Raw genomic sequence first — 24,263 nt, 5'->3', positions numbered from 1 at the left:
GCACTGCCACGAAGGAGGCGTAGTGTGACAGCTGACTCCAGGATGGGTGATGCGTCGCGTGGATCCATATGATAGCAACTAGGGCTAAAGCAGGGACAAATACGGGTCCTTTTGTTTGTAGACATTGTGACCAGCCTTATCCTAACATCGATTATGATGTGATGTTTGAATTTTTATGGCGGAAGGCTGACTGAGGGCAATGAGCGCCAAAGGCTAGTTAGTTTGTCTGAGTGATAAGACGAATAAAAACATTCCAGTAAAATCAAACAAAATCAAAGAAAGGTTTATGACAATGACTGGCGTTAAGGGCCAGGTTGTCATGATGCATGATAAGAAATGAGATGTATAAATTTGGCATCAGTAAGGAACTCAAGAACGCGTTTGATGGAAGACATGGGCTCGTCTCCTATAAAGTATGATGGCTGCAGTGGGTAATTGCCGCGAACCATGCATTGAACTTGTTTATTTAGGTTTTTTTACCGACCGGCTGCGCCGGGCTGTGTTATCTGTATTATCCTTGTGTCAAGTGAAGCGCATGTTCCATTCTTTATACCGCACGTGTTATCTCCTTTGGCAGGGAGTATTTCGAATTAACGTCACCAGCCTACAATAGTCTGCTTCGGTCTACAGTGTTCTGGATGCAGTTCGACGGTTGGAGGAGCACTCGCGCCGAGGGATGAATGTTCGCAGAGTAGACGTCGCGGTATTTCATAACCCGACACTCGCATGCGCACGTCACTTTGTTGACTGCTGCTTCGCCGCTTCTGTATTTGAGTTGCTAGGGTAGCATAAGGTCGCTCCAATAAACTTGTTTTTCCTTCAAGACAAGTGTGACATCTTTGGCTTCGTGACAATATGCTGTCGGCATAGTTGTGGAAATTGTTTGCGTCGTGCTGTGTCATTATCTTAATATCGAGCCTTGCCATGTACATGGCATTTCAGCGCTCTGACAACTTGTTTGGCTGGTACTGCTGGCAGCGCCCAATCTTGTGAAAGGCCATTATGAAACACACGCAGCTGTATATATTGCGTGAAGTGCTCGTTCATGATATACACGCATCGAAACACGATTTGGTGCTGCATTTAGGAACTGCATTACAAGAAAGGTAGCCAAATAACTACATTTACAAACTGGTCTGCACTTGCGAGATATTGCAACTGCACGAGAAGCTACATTTGCGCACTTAGATAAGCACTATTGCATAGAGAATAGTTAAAATTAACTATTGTACATTCTTTTTCAGAAACGGTGCCACTGAGGAAAACATTAAAACTTTAATAAACAACAATGTAAGATGTGAATCCAGTTTCCAAGGGTGATACATGAATAAGGAAAACATTAGTTCACACGTACAGGTGCCCCCAAAAGTAGACGAAGCATGGGTTAGAGATTTATGGGGGATTTTTCCGCCATGTGCCTGGACAGCAACCTGTGAGCGACGTTTCGAGAAAGCCATTCTAAAATAAACTTGGGCCACACATATTCTCTTTATGCCGGCAGTGGCATCGAATAGAAATTATTCTAATTTCATGCAGCCGTGCTCCGGTTTTTGGGGGGTGCACCTGTGGACGTTGTACACTTGGTTGTGAATGATTTTTTTTCTTTTCATTGCAGTATGTAGTGTTTAATTTGCTCTAAGAAAAGCCACAGGTCCATACATTTTCAATAAAAGAGCACTTAAAATATCACATATAACATTGGTTTTGCGCCTCATATTGGCGGCGTGTCTTGCTCTTGTGAAACAATGTCGACAAGTATGAACATTGCCACGGGATTTACACAATAAGATTTGGCTGTAGCTGTATAAAATTATAAAACATTTAGTATTTATATTTATGTAAGCATGTATATGTGGGACGAGGCGCTGCTTGAAGGCCGGTTAGAAGCGAAGACGACGAAGTGCGCGCTGAGGTTGGAGAAAAGGACTTGGCAAAAAAGGAAGGGAGGGGGTGGCGAGCACTGGAGGCCGGAAAGAGCAGGTGGTTTCACGAGCTCTCGGCTGGTCAAGAACGCCTAGGAGATTTTCGTTACGGAGCTGCACATTCCTCCTGGAAGCTCACGGCTGTGGGTGAACGCTAAGGAGATCTTCGCGCCGAGCTACGCCGGGTCTTTTCCATTCGAGACCGGCCACAGAGCACCGGGCCGAATCCCACGTCTTGTTCTACTGACACAGCAGCGGCGTCGACAAGGGCGCCGAGCCCAGCACACCGAGCCGGCGCACCAAGCCAGGTACCAACATGTGAGTGCGAACAATCTGGAGTGGGACGTATTGTTCTGTTCGGTGGTTTGTATTATATGAGAGTAATTTTAATTTGTGAAGTTTATCTTTATACGTCCCTTTAATATCTCGTGTGTTGTGTCGGCCGCTGAACCTGCCTCGCTTTTTTCCGCCTGGTAAACTTTATCCTCCTCAGTAAAAAAACCTGCACCACAGTATATATATATAAATATATATATATATATATATATATATATATATATATATATATATATATATATATATATATATATATATATATATATATATATATATATATATACATATATATATATATATATAAGACAGAAATAAGGTTTGGCAGTCAAAGAAACCTCGGTAAGCAAAGGGGAGGATGTGTGTGGTAGGTAATTGAAACAGATAAAGCATTTGGAAAGAAAGAAAGCGGAGAAAATATGCCCCCCAGGTGGGATCCGAACGCACGACCTCCAGAATACCGGTCTGGTGCGATAACCCCTACGCTACCGGCGGGGCTATATTTCCCCTCCACTTTCTGGGTATTTATGTTGGGTATTTTGGTTTCCTGCGCTTGGGGGTGGTAACCAGCGCCCCTCTGACTACTCGGGGTGAAGGGGACCTTCTTTTACACCCCCGGGACGTGACTCGTGTGTCTACGACATGTCGAGAGTGGTCGACCAGCGTTGAACCCTCTTAAGCTCTCTATGACACCAAGAATGCCAGAACAGAGGCCTTCGCTATTTCCCCTCCACCCAGAAAGTGGAGGGGAAATATAGCCCCGCCGGTAACGTAGTGGTTATCGCACCAGACCGGTATTCTGGAGGTCGTGTTTTCGGATCCCACCTGGCGGGAAATTTTTCTCCACTTTTTTTCTTTCTTTCCAAATTCTATATCATTCTGGTGAACCGAGCCACCGCTGTCGCCGCGAGGCTCATGCCACCGGCCACCCCGCCCTCTTAACTGCCTTGTACAATAAAGTTTCTCTCTCTCTCTCTCTCTGTCTCTCCAGCGCCTGCCTGCGAACGTGCAAATCGTCCTCGCAACAGCTTCATCCGTGAATCTCCCTTCGCTCACGTTCCTGTCCGACAAGTTAATGCAAGTAGCCAGCACAGCTTCTCCTATTGCTGCTGTGACCGCGACGCCAGCATCACCCGCCCCTCGCACGACGCCAGCTCCTGCCGACGAAGGTACATCTGCGTCGCCTGCGAGTGTCGATCACCTGTGCGAATGACTGGAACAACTCGTCGCGGCGACGAGGCGAAAGAGCTGAACACATTCTGCTCGCCCGTCATGCCGACGCGACCGCTCATCTTCCCGATGCCGTGATGCCGTTCGTGGACGCAGCCCTACATCAGCCCACGGTGTATGCTTCTACCACCGCCGTTTCGGAGCAGACGCTCGCAACTGCCTCTTGCCAAGCTCTTGGACGAGAAACGGCCCGTCAGACCGCTAGGGGCGACTAGCTGCTCTGGCCCCATTGAAGAATGTCGCCTGTTTCACATCGTCGATCGCACTACCGGACAAAAGTTTCTCGTCGACACGGGAGCGCAAGTCAGTGTCCTGCCATCTTCACGCCACGACCGCACCTGCAGCGCAGTCTTCTACCTCCAGGCAGTGAACGGCACGCGCATTCCCATGTTCGCGCAGCGATCCCTGACTTTGAACTTGGGTCTTCGCAGAACTTTTCGGCGGATTTTTGCGGTCGCGGACGTTCGCTCTGCCATCCTTGGTGCTGACTTTCTTAATAAACATGGCCTCCTAGTCGACGTCAAGCGACGGTGACTTCTCGACTCCACAACCCTCATCTCAGTTCAAGGCGTCGTAGCGACAGCAGCTGCTGACGTAGCGCCTTCCTGCGCTACAGTTGGTGAAGAACCGTTTCCCGCCCTGCTAGAGGAGTTCCTCACCGTCACGTCCCCACCCGACTGTACTCAGCCCATGACTAATGACGTCTGTCATCATATCACAACTACCGGACCACCCGTTTTCTTTCGTCCGCGACGTCTCGCTTCATACAGACTCAAAATCACCCTTGCAGAGTTCGAGCACATGCTGGAACTTGGCATCGTCCGACCTTCTTCCAGCCGCTACTCGTCACCCTTGCACATGGTACCCAAGAAGAACGGTGACTGGTGACCTTGTGGCGACTACCGGTTCTTAAAGCTCTCCACCATCCCATATCGTGACCCCCTTCCCAACATACCAGATTTCACCGCCGGTCGCATGGTGCCACGACATTTTCAAAAATTTAACTTTTCCGGGCGTACCACCAGATCCCCGTCGCTGAGGAGGACATATACAAGACGGCCATCACAACGCTTTTCGGCCTCTTCGAGTTCCTCCGAATGCCGTTCGGCCTCGGGAACGCTGCCCAAACGTTTCAGCGTTTCATTGATACAGTAACGCGTGGACTACACTTTGTCTATACTTACGTGGACGATCAGGTGGTAGCAAGTACGTCCCTACAGGAGGATCTTCACAATCTCCGCGTTCTCCTCGAACGCTTAGCTGCCAAGGGCGTTGTCATCAATGCAACGAAGAGCGAGTTCGGTGTTCCCGCCCTCGACTTTCTGAGACACCGACTGGATGCGACAGGCATTCGGCCCCTCTCCAACAAGGTACAGGCAATTCTTGACTTCCCAACACCAACGTCGGTCACGAAGCTTCGCCAGTTCCTGGGACTGGTTAACTTCTACTATCGTTTTATCAGGAACTGCGCCACACTGCTTGCGCCTCTCGACCGCCTGCTTTCTGGGAAGCGCTACTACCGAATTGGACTGGAACAAAAGCGCTGAGGTAGCCTTTCACGCCATCAAGCGTGCCCTGGCAAACACAGCTCTCCTCGCTCACCCGAATCCAGGCCGTCCACTCGCACTGTCGACTGTCGCCTCAAGTTCTCCTTTTTGAGCTGTCCGCCAACATCACGTAAACGGCGCGTGGCAGGCCTTGGCCTTCTTCTCAAAACGTCTAACCCCACCGGAAACCCGGTACAGGGTTTTCTTGCTTGAATTTTTGGCAATGTACCTGGCTGTACGTCATTTCCGAAATCTTCTAGAGGGTCGTCAGTTCACATTCTTCACTGACCACAAACCCTTGACGTACGCCATCAGCCGGCCCGACACCCACAACACGCCACGAGAAGTGCGGCAGCTTGCCTACCTGTCCGAGTACACGATGAATATCAAGCATGTCAGTGGCGTTGACAACACAGCAGCGCATGTTCTAAGTCGCGTGGACGCCATTGCCCCCACTTCGCCGCTTTTGATTGCACCCGACATCCACCGGCTGGCTGCTGACTAAGCAGACGACACCGAGCTGCTGCGTCTTCGCACATCTTCAACTGCGCTCTAGCTCGAAGAGGTGACACTCGACGGACAGCAGATCGTTTGCGACTGTCGACCGGAACGCCACAACCGTTCATACCCAAAACCTGCCATCGCGAGCTCTTTGACGCCCTGCACAACATGGCCCATCCTAGGATTCGTGCTCGTTTTGTCTGGCCTCGCATGAACGCTGATGTTCGCGACTGCGCCCGTGCATGTGCACCATGCCAACGCCGAAAGGTTCACCGGTACCCAGTTCCGCCGGCAAAGATGTTCCTACAACCTGATGAGCACTTCGCAGTCGTGCACATCGACCTCGTCGGTCGCTTGCCCCCTTGCCAAAGCTACCGCTACCTACTGTCTTGTGTGGACCGATTCACACGATGGCCTGAAGCCACACCGCTACCCGACATCTCCGCGCCCACAGTGGCGTCAGCATTCGTGTCCACGTGGGTAGCGCGCTTCGGATCACCATCATCCATCGTCAGCAACCGCGGATGGCAGTTCGAGTCTAGTTTGTTCGCCGAGCTCCTTCACCTCCTCGGCACGACTCGTTTGTGCACGGCAGCGTACCGGCCACAAACAAATGGACTCGTCGAGCGCTTTCACCGCCAACTTAAGGCCGCGCTCACAGCAGATGACTGACCTGACGTGTTCTTCGGCTGAGCTCGTTTTTGGAACCCAGCTTCGACTTCCAGCCGACCTGTTCGAGGTACCCTCTCTAGCATCTTACACCACGGACTACGTGAAATCTCTGAGATTGATCCTCGTTGACCTTCGACTACAGCCTACACGGCAACGAAAACCCAGAGGACCTTATGTGCTTCCGGACCTTGAACAAGATACGCATGTGTTTGTGCGGTACGGACCCGTGCGCCACCCTTTGCAATCACATTACGTTGGCCCTTTCCCTGTGATAGAACGGCACTCGTCAACATATGTCATCGACATCAATGACTCTCATGACAACATAGCCCTATAACGCCTGAAGCCGGCATACGTCACCGCCGCCGGCATCAACCCTACGAGTCTTCCCTCCGTGGCTGCACACCACCGCGACAATCGTGTGCGCTGGATTCATCAGTGTGTCGTACCAGCTCGTCTCGTGGGGGGAGCCCTGTAGCGGTAAGTCACAGTGCCAGCGGCAGCAGCGTGACGCAGGCCCACGAGCGCGCTCACCCGCAGGCTCGCGCGCCCCTTGCATCAGGAGATAGAGACTAAACCGCCTTCTGGTCGTCTCTCTTTCAACGCCTCCGTGATATGCACTCTAATATATATATATATATATATATATATATATATATATATATATATATATATATATATATATATATATATATATTATATATATATATATATATATATATATATATATATATATATATATATATATATAGTTATATATATATATATAAGGCACCGAAATAAGAGTTGTCAGTCAAGAAATCCTCGGAAAGCAAAGGAGAGGATGTGGTGGGTAATTGAAAAAGATAAAGAATTTGGGAAGAAACAACGTGAAGAAAACATGCCAGCCAGCTGGGATCCGAACCCACGACCTCCTGAATACCGGTCTGGTGCGATGACCACTACGCTACCAGCGGGGCAATTTTCCCCTCCACTTTCTGGGGTGTTTATGTTAAGGTATTTTTATTTCCCATGCTTAAGGGTGGTAGCGAGCGCCACTCGGACTACTCTGGGTAAAGATGACCTTCTTTGTAACCCCCGGGCCGTGACTCGAGTCTACAACATGTCAAGAGTGTTCGACCAGCGTTGAACCCTCCTAAGTTCCTATGGCATCAAGACTGCCAGAACAGAGGCCCTCGCTATGCATGTAGCGAATCAGAATAGAAAATGAGGGGCTCGTTGAAAATAAAGCAGAAATAAGAGTTGGCATTCAAGAAAACCTCGGAAAGCAAAGGGGAGGATGTGGTAGGTCATTGAAAGAGATAAAGAATTTGGAAAGAAAGTGGAGAAAAAATGCCCGCCAGGTGGGGTCCAAACCCGCGAACTCCAGAATACCGGTCTGGGGCGATAACCACTACGCTACCGGCGGGGCCATTTTGTTCACTTTCTGGGGTATTTATGTTAAGGTATTTTGGTTTCCTGTGCTTGGGTGTGGTAGCCAGCGCCACTCGGACTACTCGGGGTGAAGGGGACGTTCTTTCTTTTTAACCCCCGGGCTATGACTGAATGTCCACGATATATATATATATATATATATATATATATATATGTATATATATATATATATAGTTACGAGATGGATTTATTTAAAGTTAGGTCGGATGGTGTAGGACGAGCGTAGATGGTAGAGCAGTCCGTGAATGATAGTGCCAAGCCGGAGTGCAGCCTCGTTCTCCTCTCCTTCTAATCAGCTTGCTCAGATGGTTGACCGTTGAAATGTCATAAACGTATCGGCGAATATACAGCACTTATGGTGTCCGTAACATTTCCCCCGTCGCAGACAAAGCCCCCAGGGCGAGTCAGCTTGTGGAGCATTCTTCACAACGTTTGAGCCGGGCAACATGGACTACTTGCGTTCTTTTGCCCTGTCGGCCAGTCGAAGTCAATCGTGAGACGACGTATGTGACATCGCTGAGACGTTGTAGTACAACAAACGGACCCACGTAATGAGGCAGAAACTTCTCCCACATGCCGCGCTTACGCAGTGGTGTCCAAAGCCGCAATAAATCACCCGGTGTGTATGTTACATCACGCCGACGAATGTCGTAACGCTGCTTAGAGCGCTTCTGGGAGGCCAGGATTCGCACGCGGGCAAGCCGACGTGCTTCTTCGGCAAGGCAGAGCGTCCTAGCTAAGGAAGGGCCGTCATGCCTGAAGAAAGGGAAAATGATGTCGAGACAGCTACCGGGCTGCAGGGCATAAAGGACGAAGGGGATGTAGCCGGTTGTCTCGTGCTTCCCAGTAGTGTACGTGTATGTGATAAATGGGTGCAGATCGTCCCAGTTCTTGTGGTCCGAGCTGACATACATAGATAACATGCTCGCTAACGTGCGGTTGGTACGTTCCGTCAGTCTAGCTGTTTGAGGGTGGTACGGCGTAGCATGGCGAAATTGGACGGAACAAAGGCGAAGCAACTCCTCAACGACATTTGCAGTAAACTGACGTCCACGGTCACTGATTATGACTTGGGGCGGTCCATGGCGTAGCAAAATGCAGCGAAGCAAAAAGACGGCGATCTCTGTAGCAGTGGCAGACGGTAGAGCAGCTGTCTCAGCATAGCGAGAGGTAGTCCACGCATACAATGATCCAGCGATGTCCATGCGATCAGCGGGGGAAAGGCCCTAACAAGTCAATCCCAACTTGTTGGAAAGGACGACTTGGCGGGTCAACAGGGTGGAGTCGCCCTGCTGAAGCAGTTGTTGGATTTTTGTACCGCTGGCATTGGGTACAAGTGGCGACATAGCACTCAATAGTCTTGCGCATGTTCTGCCAGTAAAACCGTTGTTGAGTGCGGTGCAGAGTGCATGCGAGCCCCATGTGGACCCGATGTGACGTCGTCAAGCACAAAACTTAGAACAGCGCTACGGAGGCTTTCTGGCACAACAAGTAGGAGACGTGGTCCGACAGCCGAATAGCTCTTCTTGTAAAGTATTTCGTTTCGTACACAAAAACGGCTAGTAGGTTTCGATTCATCGGCTAAAGCGAAAAGCGAGTGCAAAGTTTTGTCGTTGCACTGCTCCCTTTTGAAAACAGCCGTCTCAGGGAAAGATGTCAAAATGGAAGCGAGATACTGGTCAAAGTTGTCTTCGTCAGAGGCCACTGATTCCAGTGGCAGCCGGGAGAGGCAGTCAGCGTCGGTATGCTTGCGGCCGCTTTTGTATGATACGGGGAAATCATACTCCAGGAGACGGAGAGCCCAGCGTGCCAGCCGCCCACAAGGATCACGAAGGTTGACGAGCCAGCAGAGTGAGTGGTGGTCTGTGACAATGGTAAAAGGATGCCCATAGACATAGGAGCGAAATCGCTGTGTGCCAAAAATTACTGCCAGACACTCCTGCTCCGTGACAGTATATTTCCGCTCCGAATTGCTGAGAGTGCGGCTGGCGTAAGCAATAACATGCTCACCATCATTGTGGCGCTGGACAAGCACGGCCCCAACTCCAGCCCCACTGGCATCGGTGTGAACTTCTGTAGGCGCCTGGGCATCAAAATGGCGGAGAATCAGTCCGGACGTCAGAAGATGTTTAAAGTGACGAAAAGCGAGGGTACAGTCGGTACTCCATTTGAATGGAACGTTTTTTTGCAGAAGACATGTCAAAGGATGGGCAATGTCAGCAAAGCCATGGATAAAATGACGAAAATAGGAGCAAAGTCCCAAGAAGCTGCGAAGTACCTTCGCAGAGGTGGGTTTTTTAAAGCAGCTAACGGCTCGTATCTTGTGTAGATCTGGTCTGACGCCATGTTTGTCGACAACGAGGCCTAAGACAATTGTTTGCCGCTCTCCGAATCGACATTTTTTTGAGTTCAAGATGAGACCAGCCTTTTCTAAACAGTCCAAAAGAGTGGCCAAGCGCGTGTTGTATTCACGAAATGTGCGACCAAAAATGACGACATCGTCGAGGTAGCACATGCACACTTCCCACTTGAGGCCCCGAAGTGCCGTATCCATGAAACGCTCAAACGTGGCAGGGGCGTTACAGAGTCCAAAGGGCATAACATTAAATTCAAATAGTCAATCGGGTGTGATAAACGCTGTTTTTTCTATATGATCGGGGTTCACGGGAATTTGCCAGTAGCCTAATCGCAAGTCAACTGAAGAGAAGTACGAAGCCGAATGAAGACAATCTATTGCATCATCTATGCGGGGAAGTGAGTAGACGTCTTTTTAGTAATTTCGTTGAGGCGCTGATAGTCAACACAGAAGCGCCATGACCCGTCTTTCTTTCTGACCCCCCGCACGGGGCACCTTGAGCAATCTTGGTGACGGTGTTGGCGACACCGCGGACCCCGAGCCCCCAAACATAAGCTGGATCCAACCGTGGCGATGTGTTTATAGGTGGAGGGTTAGAAACCACGAACGGTGGCCGTCGGAGCCCAGGTCAAGCTCTGGCGGATGGGCTCCCTGTCTGTTCACCAGGCAGGGAGCTCCGGGATCTCTTTGACTACCAGGGTAAGGTCAAAGAAGAAAGTACCCCCGTCTCCCTGCTTTCCAATGTATCATATGGCATTTTTCAACCCCCCCCCCAAACGTGATCGGCCCCCGAAAAGGGGCCGCACCGAAGCTTCATTCCCACCCTTGCCAACAATTGCATCCCAAAAGCCAGATAACTATCCGCGCTTCTTGATTGTTGAATCTCTTGACAAGTCAAATCCTATCTCCTCCCAGTCAGTGTTCCTTATCACCAAATTCCTTGAAGGCATCCTTGGCAAGTCTTTCCAAGCCAAGAAACTGAGAACTGGCGAAGTTCTGGTCGAGGTGAACGCTGACCAGCAAGCCACAAGCCTCCTAACCCAGAATCGCATGGCAGATCTGGACATCAGAGTCATACCCCACCGTAGCCTCAATAGCTCTCAGGGTGTGCTTTCTGAGCCAGATCTGATAAATGAGACGGAAGCCAATCTGCTCGAAGGTCTTAAAGGCGAGGGCGTGACGGCAGTGAGGCGCATCACCATGCGGCGAGATGATAAGCAAATCATGACAAAGCATATAATCTTGACATTTGACCGTTCCACACTCCCCGAATCCATCAAAGCGGGTTTCATTCATTGTTCTGTCCGGCCTTACATCCCGAACCCGCGGCGCTGTTTCAAGTGCCAACGGTTCGGGCATGGCACCACCTCCTGTCGTGGCAAAACAACGTGTGCAAAATGTTCATCTCAAGATCATGATACAGATAACTGCCAGGCTCAACAATTAATGTGCAGCAACTGTCATGGACCTCATGCTGCGTACTCCCGCACGTGTGAAAGGTTGAAGATAGAAAAGAAAATAATGAACCTCAAAATCACTGAAAACAACACCTTCCCAGAGGCGCGGAAGAGGTTCGCCTCCTTCCCTCTGGGCAGGTACGCCGACGCAGCTCGCCGGGGGGCGGAGCGGCGTCTTGTTTCGGCGGTGACCCAGTACCGAGAGTCGGACTCGGTCCCGCCCCGGCCCCCCCCCCTGGGTTGCCTCTTGCAGCCCAACCCGCCTCCGCACCACTCGCTGGGCCAGGAGCGGCTGTGGTGGCATCCACGTCCGGTGGGAGTGATGCTGCATCCTCCACTTCCGCTCTACCGTCCCAAACCACACGCGAGGGCACGGAGATGAAGACGGAGGCAGTCGCAGGGCCCCCCTCCCCCGCCTCACTGCCTGTGCCATCTGTCGTGCTCCCCACGCCTTCGGCACTGGCAGCGCAGGCAAAGAACGCCCGTAAGGGTACCACGTCAAGGGGGCCCAGTCCGCTGGGCACCCCCTTGCCATCAGATGACTACATGGGCGTCGAGCCCTTCCGGCTTTCATCGCAGCGGAAGGAACGGGCTGCGACGTCCAGGTCAGTAGAGAAGGCCAGAAAACCCCTTCCAAGACTGCAAGCCCCGAAAGACCCTGCATAAATAGTCACACTCCAGTAGCTCTAAACACATAATAATGGGAAGAGAAAACATAGTTCAATGAAACTGCAGAGGCCTTCTGAATAATCTTGACGACGTGCATGAGATTCTGCATGCCAACCAGCAAAGTTTAATGTGTGTGCAGGAAACACATGTGAATTCCAAACACACAAATTTCTTGAATAGTTACGTGGTATACAGGAAAGACAGGGATGGCTGCACACACTCTTCTGGCGGTGTGGCCATAATCGCTCGCAAATCCTTAGCATGCCACCCTGTCACCTTGAACACCGTCCTTGAGGCTGTAGCTGTCCGCACAATAATGTTTAATAGGTTGATAACGGTATGCTCCATCTACATCTCTCCTGATCTTGCACTTCTGAGCTCTGACTTTGAGGCGCTGGTCGACCAGCTTCCTGAACCGTACATCTTAACAGGCGACTTCAATGCACACAATTCTCTTTGGGGCTCTTCTCGAACGGATGCCCGAGGTTGCCGGATAGAGAAGTTTTTAACAGCCTCTGGAGCATGCCTTTTCAACAAGAAACAGCCTGCATACCATAACATAGGACACAATACATACTCAAATCTTGACTTGGATATTGGTTCGGCAATTCTCTTTCCATGTCTTGAGTGGGGAGTGGGCACTGACCCATATGGCAGTGACCACTTCCCCACTTCATTAACATATATAGGTAAAGGCCCAAGCAGTTCATCTTCCCATAATAGGTTCAAAGAAGCACGAGCTAACTGGAACACATTTACAGAGACATCGAAACTACACCACACATCTATAGGACACCTACACGTTGAAGAAGCTACCCAACTCCTCACGGCGCACATCCTCGAGGCCGCCGAAAAGTCCATTCCCCACGCCTCTGGTGCTCCGCGCAACCAGAGGAGGCCGTAGTGGAATGAGGACTGTAGGCGGGCGCGAGAGGCCCAGAACAAGGCGTGGGGTATCCTTCGTCGGTACCCCACGTCGGGTAACCTTATTTTGTTCAAACGGGCCAAGGCCTTTGGAAAACGTGCGCCGTGAGGCAAAACGAGAGAATTGGCACACCTTCTCGACATCCATTAATTCATACACAGACACACACAGTTTGGACACGTATACGCAAGCTCAAAGGACAACAGACACACAGCCTGCCCCTGGTTAGCACAACAGGGGACACACTGGAAGACCAGGCTAACACACTTGCACAACACTTCGAACACGTGTCTAGTTCAGCACACTACACAAACACTTTCATAAAACACAAAACATCTGCAGAAAAAAAAGCCCTTACACGACAAAGACAAATCAAAAACTTCTTACAAATCTGAATTCACTCTCTATGAGTTGAGGGCTGCCCTGAGCACGTGCAAACCTTCAGCTCCAGGCGCAGATAAGATTACATACACCATGATACAGCACCTACACCCAGACACTCTTGAAACACTCTTACACCTATACAATAAAATATGGCTTTCGGGGCACATTCCACGCTCTTGGAGGGAGGCCATAGTAGTGGCTTTTCTAAAGGAAGGGAAGGACCCTTCCTCTCCCGCCAGTTATCGTCCCATTGCCCTGACAAGCTGCCTGTGTAAGCTCTTCGAAAAGATGATAAACAGGAGACTCGTGTACGTCTTAGAGCACAGCGGTCTTCCCGAGAGCTGCCAGGCGGGCTTTAGGGCGGGGCGATCTACGAACGATCAACTCGTTGCGTTAGAGTCATATATTAAAGATGCTTTCCTCCATAAGCAGTACTGTATGACAGTATTCTTTGATCTTGAAAAGGCGTACGACACTGCTTGGCGGTACGGCATCCTCAGCGATTTGAAGTCCTTTGGCATGGCGGGTAACATGATGAATACGCTTGTTAGTTACGTGTCTGAAAGAACGTTTCGCCTGCGAGTTGGAGCTGCTCTCTCTAGGGTTCATGTGCAGGAAAACGGCGTGCCGCAAGGTGGTGTTTTGAGTTGCACTTTGTTTATTGTAAAAATGAATTCTCTTCGGAAGGCACTGCCACCATCTATGTTCTGCTCAATCTATGTAGACGATGTTCAACTCTCCTTCAAATCGTGTAACTTGTCTATCTGCGAATGCCAAGTGCAGCTTGGTGTGAACAAGCTAGCCGGCTGGGCAGATAGAACGGTTTTAAATTTAATCCAGGAAAGTGCACTTGTGTTCTATTTTCCAAGAGGCGGGGCATTCGGCCGGATCCAGACATTCGACTCCACGGTGTCTCTATTCCTGTCAAAAAGGAACACAAGTTTTTAGGTATAATCTTTGGCGAAAAGCTCACATTCATCCCACACATAAAACAACTAAAACATAAATGCTTAAAAACAATGAATATCCTGAAGGTTCTGTCGCACATCTCTTTTGGTGGTGACAAAACCCTTCTTTTACGTGTTTTTACCAGCCTAATGGGTTCACGACTGGACTATGGTAGCGTTGTCTATGGGTCAGCCACTAAACATCCCTCAAACTGCTGGACCCTGTGCTTCATCTAGGGCTCCGCTTGTCGTGCGGTGCTTCCGAACTAGTCCAGTTGAAAGCCTGTGTGTAGAGTGCAACAAATGGAACCTACAACGTCAGCGAGCATACACAGACCTCCTTTATGCTTTTAAAATTTCATCCATGCCTCACCATCCTTTTAAACCAGTTTTTCATGATACCTCCATGACTGAACTCCTTTTAAATCGACCATCGTTCTCTGCGCCCTTCTCTTACAGAGTTAGAGAGGAAGCGTGAGAGCTTGCTGTCTCCTTTTTAGACACCATCCAAAGTTTTGTAACAGATTTCATAGCACCATGGCATCTCCGCCCTGTGTCATGCGACACATCTTTCACACATGTAGATAAAAACTGAGCTCCCACATGTGCAATTCAGCAGCCCTTCTTGTATTTGCAGGAGAAGTATCATTATTCTGAATTTTATACGGATGCCTTTAAGACTTCCACCTCTGTGTCCTGCGCGGCGCATGGGCCCGGTCTTAATGTCACCAGAACTCTGAATAATCATACTAGTATCTTTACGGCAGAAGCTTATGGTGTACTTCTTGTTGTTAATCATATACTCCAAAGTCACATCCCACAATCCATTATCTATACAGATTCCCTCAGTGTTGTTCGGGCATTGTCATCAACAAAGTCTTCAAAAAATCACGTTGTAAATCTTATCATCAAAGGTATTATGTCGGTGTATGTCCACAAATTTGAACTCGTCCTTTGCTGGGTCCCTGGCCACTGTGGTATAGCCGGGAACGAAGCCGCGGATCGAATGGCTGCTGCTGCTACACTCTCGAATGCAGTAGACATAACCACATTACCCTACACCGACGTGAAGCCACACATCAAACAACAACTTCGCAAAACATGGCAAACACATTGAAGTGAACAAACAGACAACAAGTTACACGTAATAAAACCACACTTGGGACCGTACACCTCCGATACACGCAACAGATACAAAGAAGTCGCCTTGGCTAGATTACGGATAGGGCACACGCTAGCAACGCACTCGCACCTGCTCACTGGATCTCCAAGACCTCTGTGCAGCAGGTGCGGAGAGGCCCTATCCGTGATCCACATCCTCATACAATGTAAGGCACTCGACATTACACGACGAAAACACTTCCCACAACTACACACACGACATATTCCTCCACACCCGTCATACTTCTTAGGAGACGATGCCATGCTTTCTGTTCAGCGCACCTTTGAGTTCCTATCAGAAGTTCACTTTTTAAAACTCATCTCATACCACCCATAGTTTTACCCCTGGTGCTATACACCAGCCACCTTATTTATTCTAAACCACTCTTGTTCTTCACCCTGGCCCTTTACACCAGCCGTACTCATAGTTTTTTTAACTGATTTTATTTCGTGTTCTCTCCTCATTAAATAACTTTGTGTTTGGCGCTCTTTGCCCGTGTGGGCCTTGCGCCAATAAAAATCAAACCATCATCATCATTTTTCTTTCTGACGAATATAGCCGGAGCTGCCCAGGGACTTAAAGGCTCTCGAATCACGCCATTCTGCAACATGTCTCGTACTTGTTCATTGATAATCTTGCGCTCGGATGGTGAAACGCGGTATGCTTTTTGCCGTATGGGCAGGGCTTCCCCAGTATGGATTGAATGGTGGGTCCGTGTGGGCGGTATTGACGAGCATCGATGTGTTCGCCCGAAGTCAAATACGTGTGAGTATTGTGCAAGCACGGCAACCAACGCACGGCGTTTTTCTGGTTGAAGGGATTCGTCGATCATACTTTTCAATTTGCCAGGGCCCACCGGGAAAGGATCAGTGGACGGATTTATGGCTTCGGACAAGACTCCTACTGAAGTTTAAACATATTCGATCACGTCGGCAAATTTCAGCCCACGTGGAAGTAGAGTGGGTTCGGCCGAATAGTTGATAGTCCACACAGAGGCTTACCCCCTGATTACCGTAACAACCGATCGAGGCACCAATACCTTTTTGTTTGCACAGTTTAGGGGAATTGGCTCTAGCAAAGCTTCAATTTTATCCAGATCAGTTCCCGTGCAACGGACTGACACGAATGCGGCTGACCAAGCCGGCATGATGGTGTCGCTCAACACGCAGAGTGCGCGGGTGGTATCGGGACAAGAATCTTCTACAAGGGCAGATAGGGCAGTCCCGTCCACATATATCTCCCCATTACGACAGTCAACTGTGGCACCACACTGCTTCAAGAAGTCTACGCCTAAAATCACATCGTGAGTTGACCGCGGCAATACTGCGAACTCCGCCCTGAGTGTGTGGCCGTCAAACGAAACTGAGCAGATTCCAAGTGGGCATAGGGACTCACCACCAACACCTTGAAATGTTACCATTTTGTCCCATTGAAACATTACTTTGCGGCCAAGACGAGATTTAAACGCAGAACTCATTACCGACACTGTGCGCCCGTATCGATCAAAGCCATTGTTCGGGTGCCATCGATTAATACTTCCACTGTGTTTTTTAGCATTGATACAGGCGAAGGTAGTTCCCAGTTAGGCTGGCTGTCCGGTAAGAGGCATTTGACGTGACAGTTGCGCCGCGGCCTCACCTCCATTGGCCCCGCTGGCTAGTTTTCCGGCGGCGGTGACCGATGCCGGGGCGATGGTGAACGCCGCTGTCGTGAAGCGGGTGGGGTTAAGCTGCGGTTTGAAGCCGGTGAATCGCGGCGTGGTGGTGCCTCGGAGAACAAAGCTGTTGGCAGGCGATGTCGTAGCGGGCATTTCGAGTGTTCGCGCGGTTCCACATGGGAGCTTGCTGGTACCGTGGCACTTCGCGGCGACGGCGGCAGTAGCGAGAAATGTGGCCCTCAAAACCACAGTTGTAGCGGACGGGAAGGTCACGCTCACGGGGAGGGAAGGATCTCTCGTAGACGCCATCAAAACGGCGATCATAAGCCGGGCGCTGAGGACGCTGGTCGTAAGTTAGACGTTGAGGGCGCCGAGAGAACTGCTGGACATCCTGACTGTAGCGTGGTGAACCCCAATTGTCGAGGCACTTCGCGATTTCATTTCGAGGCATATAGCTCGGATCACGGAACTGAGCACTCGAAGGCGAGAGGCTATTGGCCTGTACATCTTGCAGCATGTAACTTTCGTGAACGTGCAAGCCGTCAGTATAGCGCCGAGGCTCTTGGTGTCGCAGCAATTCCTTCCGGACGATGTGCCGGATAGTTTCAGCGAAGTCCGGTGGTGGGGTCACATCAACGCTTGCCACAGTTGTTACATTAGCCAAGCGACCGAACTTTGGTGTAATACGACGCTTCTTCAACGCCTCGAAGGTGCGACACTGCTGGAAAACGTCTGACGCCGATTCCAACTTTTCACGTCCTATTAAAAAGTTGCAGACGTCTTCAGCGATCCCCTTTAATAAGTGACCCACTTTATCATCCTCAGACACTTGCGGGTCGACGACTCTGCAGAGCTTTAGCACCTCTTCAATGTAGGTGGTGCATGTCTCACCTGGGACTTGGGCGCGATGGAGCAACGCCTGTTCAGCCTGCTTCTTCTTTTCGCCGGAGTCGCCAAAGCGGGATGAAATTTCTTCGACGAAACGGTCCCAGGTTGTGAGCTTGCTTTCGTTGTTCTCAAACCAGGTTAGGGCAATCTCATCTAGCGACAACACGACGTTCGAGATATGTGCAGCGGTATCCCAGCGGTTGTACCGGCTCACTCACCGATAGTGCGTCAGCCATTTCTCAACGTCTTCATCGGCGTTCCCAGTGAACATTCGGGGCTCTCGCGGGGGATGCCAGCCAGGCGTGGGGGCCGGCACAGTGTTCCCACCTTGAGGGATCGTGGGGGACACGTCGGCTGCAGCGGGAATCCTGGAGGTCCGGCGTGGCATACTCAGCTCTTCCACCAAACCGTTACGAGATGGATTTATTTACAGTGAGGTCGGACAGTGTAGGACGAGCGTAGATGGTAGAGCGGTCCGTGAATGATGGTGCCAAGCCGAAGTGAAACCTCGTTCTCCTCTTTTTCTAATCAGCTTGCTAGGATGGTTCACCGTTGAAATGTCATAAACACATCGGCAAATATACGGCACTTATGGTGTTCGTAACATATATATATATAGGGAGTAGTAGCACTTTGAAGGTGGTAGAGAACACAAGAGAAGAAAAACTTCGAACAAGTAAAAGCACGATTGTGGCCTACGTTTCAGCAAAGAGAACTTGCTTTCCTCAGAACTTGCCCTGAGGAAAGCAAGTTCTCTTTGCTGAAACGTAGGCCACAATCGTGCTTTTACCTTGTTCGAAGTTTTTCTTCTCTTATATATATATATATATATATATATATATATATATATATATATATATATATATATATATATATATATATATATATATAAACCGGCTGCGCATCTCACCGGTTCCGCCCCTGCTTCGTTCCTGAGTGGGGCGGTTTCACCTTCGGTGGATTCCGCTGTCCCAGAGTTTCATGACTTCCGCGACGACCCGGTGAGCTGGCTGCAGAAAATAGACGCCTGTGCCGCTCTCCATGCGTGGCCTGAGAACGCCAAGCGGTCATTCGCTGAATCTCGACTGCGCGATGCTGCCCGAGCGTGGCATCTTTATGATGGCCACTCGCACTCAACCTGACAAGCTGGAGTGGGGCACTTATGACGGCATTTGGTGACCTGCCGGCCGCTCACGATGACCGCCTGATGCAAATGCGCGGGCGCCGCCAAGGACCTGGCGAAGACGTCACAACGTATGTCGATGACAAACTGCGGCTCCTCTCTGCATGCAGCCTTGCCTAGAAGACTCCTGCTGCAAGGCAGTATGTTTTAGATGGCCTGGCGGACCCTCTTCATGCTGCAATTTTGACCGTGCAGTCGCCAGATTTGAGCCCACCGGCATTCATCCGTCTGGCTGCAGAACTGCAGGACGATACCACACGCCGGCTTCCTGCCGCTACCACAGCCACTGTGGCACCGAACGGCCCGTCAACGTCAAGGAAAGGCGTTCTTCAGCCCCAGGAATGTTTTTCGCGCGGGCGCCCTGGCCCTAGGACCAAGGCTTGTCCGGCGCCACGGGTACAGATACACTACCAAGTACCTCCCCTGCCCATGGTTCAGGTGCATATAGAGGGGATCGGCGACGTAACAGCCCTGGTTGACACTGGGGCTGAGCACACTGCCATCCACCGACGACACGCCCCGGACGACGTTATGAAGCCGTGGACACAACCACAGCTGCATGGCCTCGGGGGCTGTGCCTTGCCCGTAAGAGCCCTTGACCTGACCATAGGGACGGGGGCTGGGCGCCGGTCTTTCACTGCAATCCCGGTCTTTGAGTACCTGCCAGCAGACGTCATCCTGGGGGCAGACTACCTCCTTTCAAACGACGTGGAGGTACGCATCGAGCGTGGGCAAGTGCACCTGTGTCCCACTGCCGTCGGACAGTCCTCTCCGGCCATTGATAAAGGCGAACCAGCCTTTGCGGATGCTCTGTCCCATTTGCTGGAGTGTCACAAATGTCTTTTCGCGGACGACACAGAGCACCTTTCCGGCACTAACCTCCTCGTACACACAATACCAACAGGCGATCACCCGCCAGTCTGGGTACCGCTACGTCGCTATGCTGAAAAGGAGCGAGCCGTGATCGACGAACAGGTTCTTGAGATGCTCAACGCAAGAATCATCAGGCCGTCGTCCAGCCCGTGGGCTGCTCCTGTCGTCCTCGTGCGCAAGAAGGACGGAACGCTTAGATTCTGTGTTGACTACCGGGAGCTAAACAAGCTCACCGTACCGGACTCATACCCGTTGCCTCGCATCGACGACGCTCTCGACACGGTGCGTAAATCTACGTACTTTTTATCACTGGACCTACGCGCCGGGTACTGGCAAATTCCCGTTTCGGAAGAGGACAAAAGTAAGACAGCCTTTCGTACCCCGTCAGGACTTTTTGAATTTAACCGCATGCCATTCGGATTGCGGACGGCACCCAGCACTTTCCAAAGGGCTATGAATTCAGTCCTCGGGTCCTTGAAAGACCAAGCTTGTGTCGTATATTTGGACGATATTCTTGTTCTTGGGTCAAACCCCGAAGACCACCTCCGAAATCTGGATCATGTATTAACACGGCTGTACGAGGCTGGATTTCGACTGAACCGCGACAAATGCCGGTTCGGGGCCACCTCCATCTCGTACCTGGGGTACAGGATTTCCACCGACGGGATAGAGCCGCTTCCTGAACGAATCGCGGCCGTGGTGAACTACCCCACGCCATCCTGCCTAAAAGACGTGCAATCATTTCTTGGCGTTGCCTCGTACTTACGTAAATTGGTCCCTCACTTCGCTTCTACCGCTGCCCCCCTTACAGACCACACAAGGAAAGACGCAAGATTTGTTTGGGGTGCTGCTCAGCAAGAGGCTTTTCAAACGCTCAAAGAGCAGCTCACCCATTGCCCGGTGCTAAGCCATTTTAACGAAGACTGGGAGACAGAAGTGCACACCCATGCCAGCCAGGTTGGCCTCGGGGCTGTACTTATGCAGCGCGATACAACCGGCAAGGAACACATCGTGGCGTACGCTAGCCGGAAGCTGTCCGACACCGAGCGGCATTACCACTCCAATGAGCTGGAGTGCCTCGCCGTTGTCTGGAGCGTCGACGACAAGTTCCGGCATTACTTGTTCGGACGCGAGTTCACGGTGGTGACGGACAACGCCGCAATGACGTGGATGTTCACCAAGCGCCATCTCAAGCACAAGTTCGCCAGGTGGATCATTACTCTGCATTAGTACACGTACCACGTGCGCCATCGCCCAGGGGCGCTGAACCAGCTCGCTGACGCGCTCTCACGTCACCCCACTGGTGAATGCTCGCAGTCTCGCCGTGGGGACAGTTGGATCCTATTTGCGCAGGAAGACGTTAGCAAAGCACAGCGTGACGATCCCGACCTGGCTACTATTATTGGGGTTCTGAGCACTTCATCAGGAAACCCCAACTTCGTTCTTCGCGACGGAACGCTATATCGCCGCGTGTGGTCCAAAAGTCGCAACGAGGAACACCTCGTCATTGCAATCCCTGCGGCGTTGAGGGCTGAGATTTTGCGCGCCGTTCATGATTCCCCCGAGGGCGGACACATCGACCAGCGCGCAACTCTCCAGAAAGTACAGGAGCGCTTTTGGTGGCCGAAGATGCACAGGCAAATTCGCTCTTATGTAGCCAGTTGTGAAGTTTGCCAGCGGTACAAGAGAATTCCGGGAAGTCATCCAGGCTTACTCAGCCCCATCACGCCTCCAGAGGCAGTATTTAACACCATTGGCATAGATCACGTAAGGCCGTTGCTCACCACGGCTGACGGAAACCGCTACATCATTGTCGCCGTGGACTACCTCTCAAAATACGTCAAGGTAGCCGCTGTGCCCTCCCTAGCTGCAAGTCACGTGATCGAGTTCCTGAAAACAAATTTCCAATGGAGACATGGAATGCCCAAAAAGCTAATATCAGACCGATCAACGACTTTGCGCAGCCGCCAGCTACGCTCTTTTCTTCGCCGAGCGGAAGTCGAACACCATTTTGCGTCCTCCTACCACCCCCAGGCTAACGGCCTTACAGAAAGGACTAACCAGACGATTCAAACACGACTGGCACCGTACGTGAAGACCCACAAGGCAGGAGAAGCTGACTGGGACAGGCACCTGCAGTCCGCTGCTTACTCGGTCAACACGTCCTTCCAATCTTCCACGGGAAAAACCCCGTACGAAGTCGTTTACGGGCAACTTCCGAAGTTGGACGTCGCGGCCAGTTTGGACACTCCCGTCAAAGTCGGCTGACCTGTCGATCGCCAGGTGGTGTGCTGCAATACCAGAACAGAAGCACGGAGGAACGCTATCGAGGCGCAGAGGACCCAGAAGAAATTCTACGATCGCCGACATCGACGTGCGCCGCAGTATGGTGTCGGTGACCAGGTATGGGTGCAACAAGGGACCCAGGCAACCGGCCAGAAGCTTCTACCTAAGTTTGACGGGCCATTTGTCATCACGGAGCGCTTAGGCGCGAATACTTGGCGAGTGGCTACTCCCTCGCGCACTGCAAACCTTGACAAGCGGAAAAGAGACAACTTCGCTGTCCATTTATCGCGCATGAAAAAGAAGATTGGGCGCGCAGACTGACACTTCGCCACGCTTCGGTCAGGCTGGAAGTCGTGGCCGAGTGTGAAGGCGAATACCGAAAGCCAAAACTGAAAGCGCGTTCCGCGGGCAATCACCCACGAAGGAGGTGTATTCGAAGCCAAGCGGGGAAGGAGAGGAAGAGGAAGCGGGAGCTCGAGGGGGATAAAGCGGACGAACCTGCCTACCGGTCGCAGTTTCTTACAATCTTGTAATGAATCCGACGTCCGATGCCTACGACGCCATGTTTATTCTCTCGCCGAACGTGCTCCGTGCTTCTTCTTCCTTCGCTTCCAGTTGGCCGCCGTCCTCGTCGCTCTGCTGGTGGATTGGCCGCTGACTGCGCTTGCAGCTTTTCTTTCGCGAAGGTTGGCGCCTTTACACTCGACCACACTGCGATGGCGAGCACCAACGAGCTTTTGGCGTGGGTCCTTCACTTTGACACCAGGGTCGTTGTACGTGTCGTCTTGGTAGGCCTGTCTCATGACTCGGTTTAAGTCTTTCTTTCTGGTTCGATCCGGGGCTACGATTTTTCCCGTTGACGAGTGCGTCCTAGTTTTTTCAGGAAGGGTCTGATATTGCCGAACAAAGGCACGCATAATGCTGTCCTTGCTGTGTGGTTGCTTTAAGCTGGTACTGTGAGTTTTGTTGACTTTGCCGTTGTCCTCTTCGACCACAGTCGCTGGAGCCCACTTATCAGTGACTGCAGCATTCCTGTGTTCATTAGTCCTTTCGTCGTCCGTTTCGATGTCTGAAGCTACTTGGTTGCTAGCTTCCCCCGACATGTCTGTTTGATCATCTTCATCAGGCTGAGCTTGAACGATGACTGGTTCTTTAACACATTCTTGAGAGGCGATCGCGGACGAGTTGCTCCGGGTGCCCATATCGATTGTGCTATCGCGTCCTTGTGGGTACAAGAAGCACTCCGCTCGGTAGTTGGAGTCGCAGGTCGCAATGAACGAAACGTTGTCTATCGGGGCCATTTCGGGGAATTTTGGACGTGGTTCCCCGCTTTCTGTGACCTTCGGGGTCGTCTGGCGGTTCACCTCCTCTTCTTTTATCGACTTCAGTTCTGGGCTGATCTCTTTGTCGATCCAACTCTGGGCGACTTGTTGCTCGTCTGCCCCCATCGGTTCGTCGTGGGCTTCCAGAAGGGAGAGGGTGAGTGACGGTGGTGACCGGCCCTCCGTCCGCGACAAACTCTCCGAACCTTCTTTGGGAGCCGAAGGTGGCTCATCTTTAAGGAAGGCTTCCATCGGCAAGGAGGAAACCGTCGGCTGGTTACAGTCCTGGTACGGAGACTCGGCACACGTGGCTCCTTCATCAGTCACAATGGAATTCACCTTGGTGATTGCCTCCTCCTCTTCCACTACCATACTATTCAATTCGGGACCACGACCACCGTACTCCTCCGGGGTCTGCAGCGACGCCTGTAGATGAGGTTCCTGTGCCTGCCGGGTTGCACTCTGCTGCAGTTCTACAGCCAGAGGGACGAAGGCTTGTGGGGTCAACTCCGGCG

Source organism: Haemaphysalis longicornis, unplaced genomic scaffold (assembly GCF_048455015.1).
Source record: "Haemaphysalis longicornis isolate Haplotype H1 unplaced genomic scaffold, Haemaphysalis longicornis Haplotype H1 scaffold_8, whole genome shotgun sequence".
In the NCBI taxonomy this organism is placed as follows: domain Eukaryota; kingdom Metazoa; phylum Arthropoda; class Arachnida; order Ixodida; family Ixodidae; genus Haemaphysalis; species Haemaphysalis longicornis.
This window is presented reverse-complemented; position numbering follows the sequence as displayed.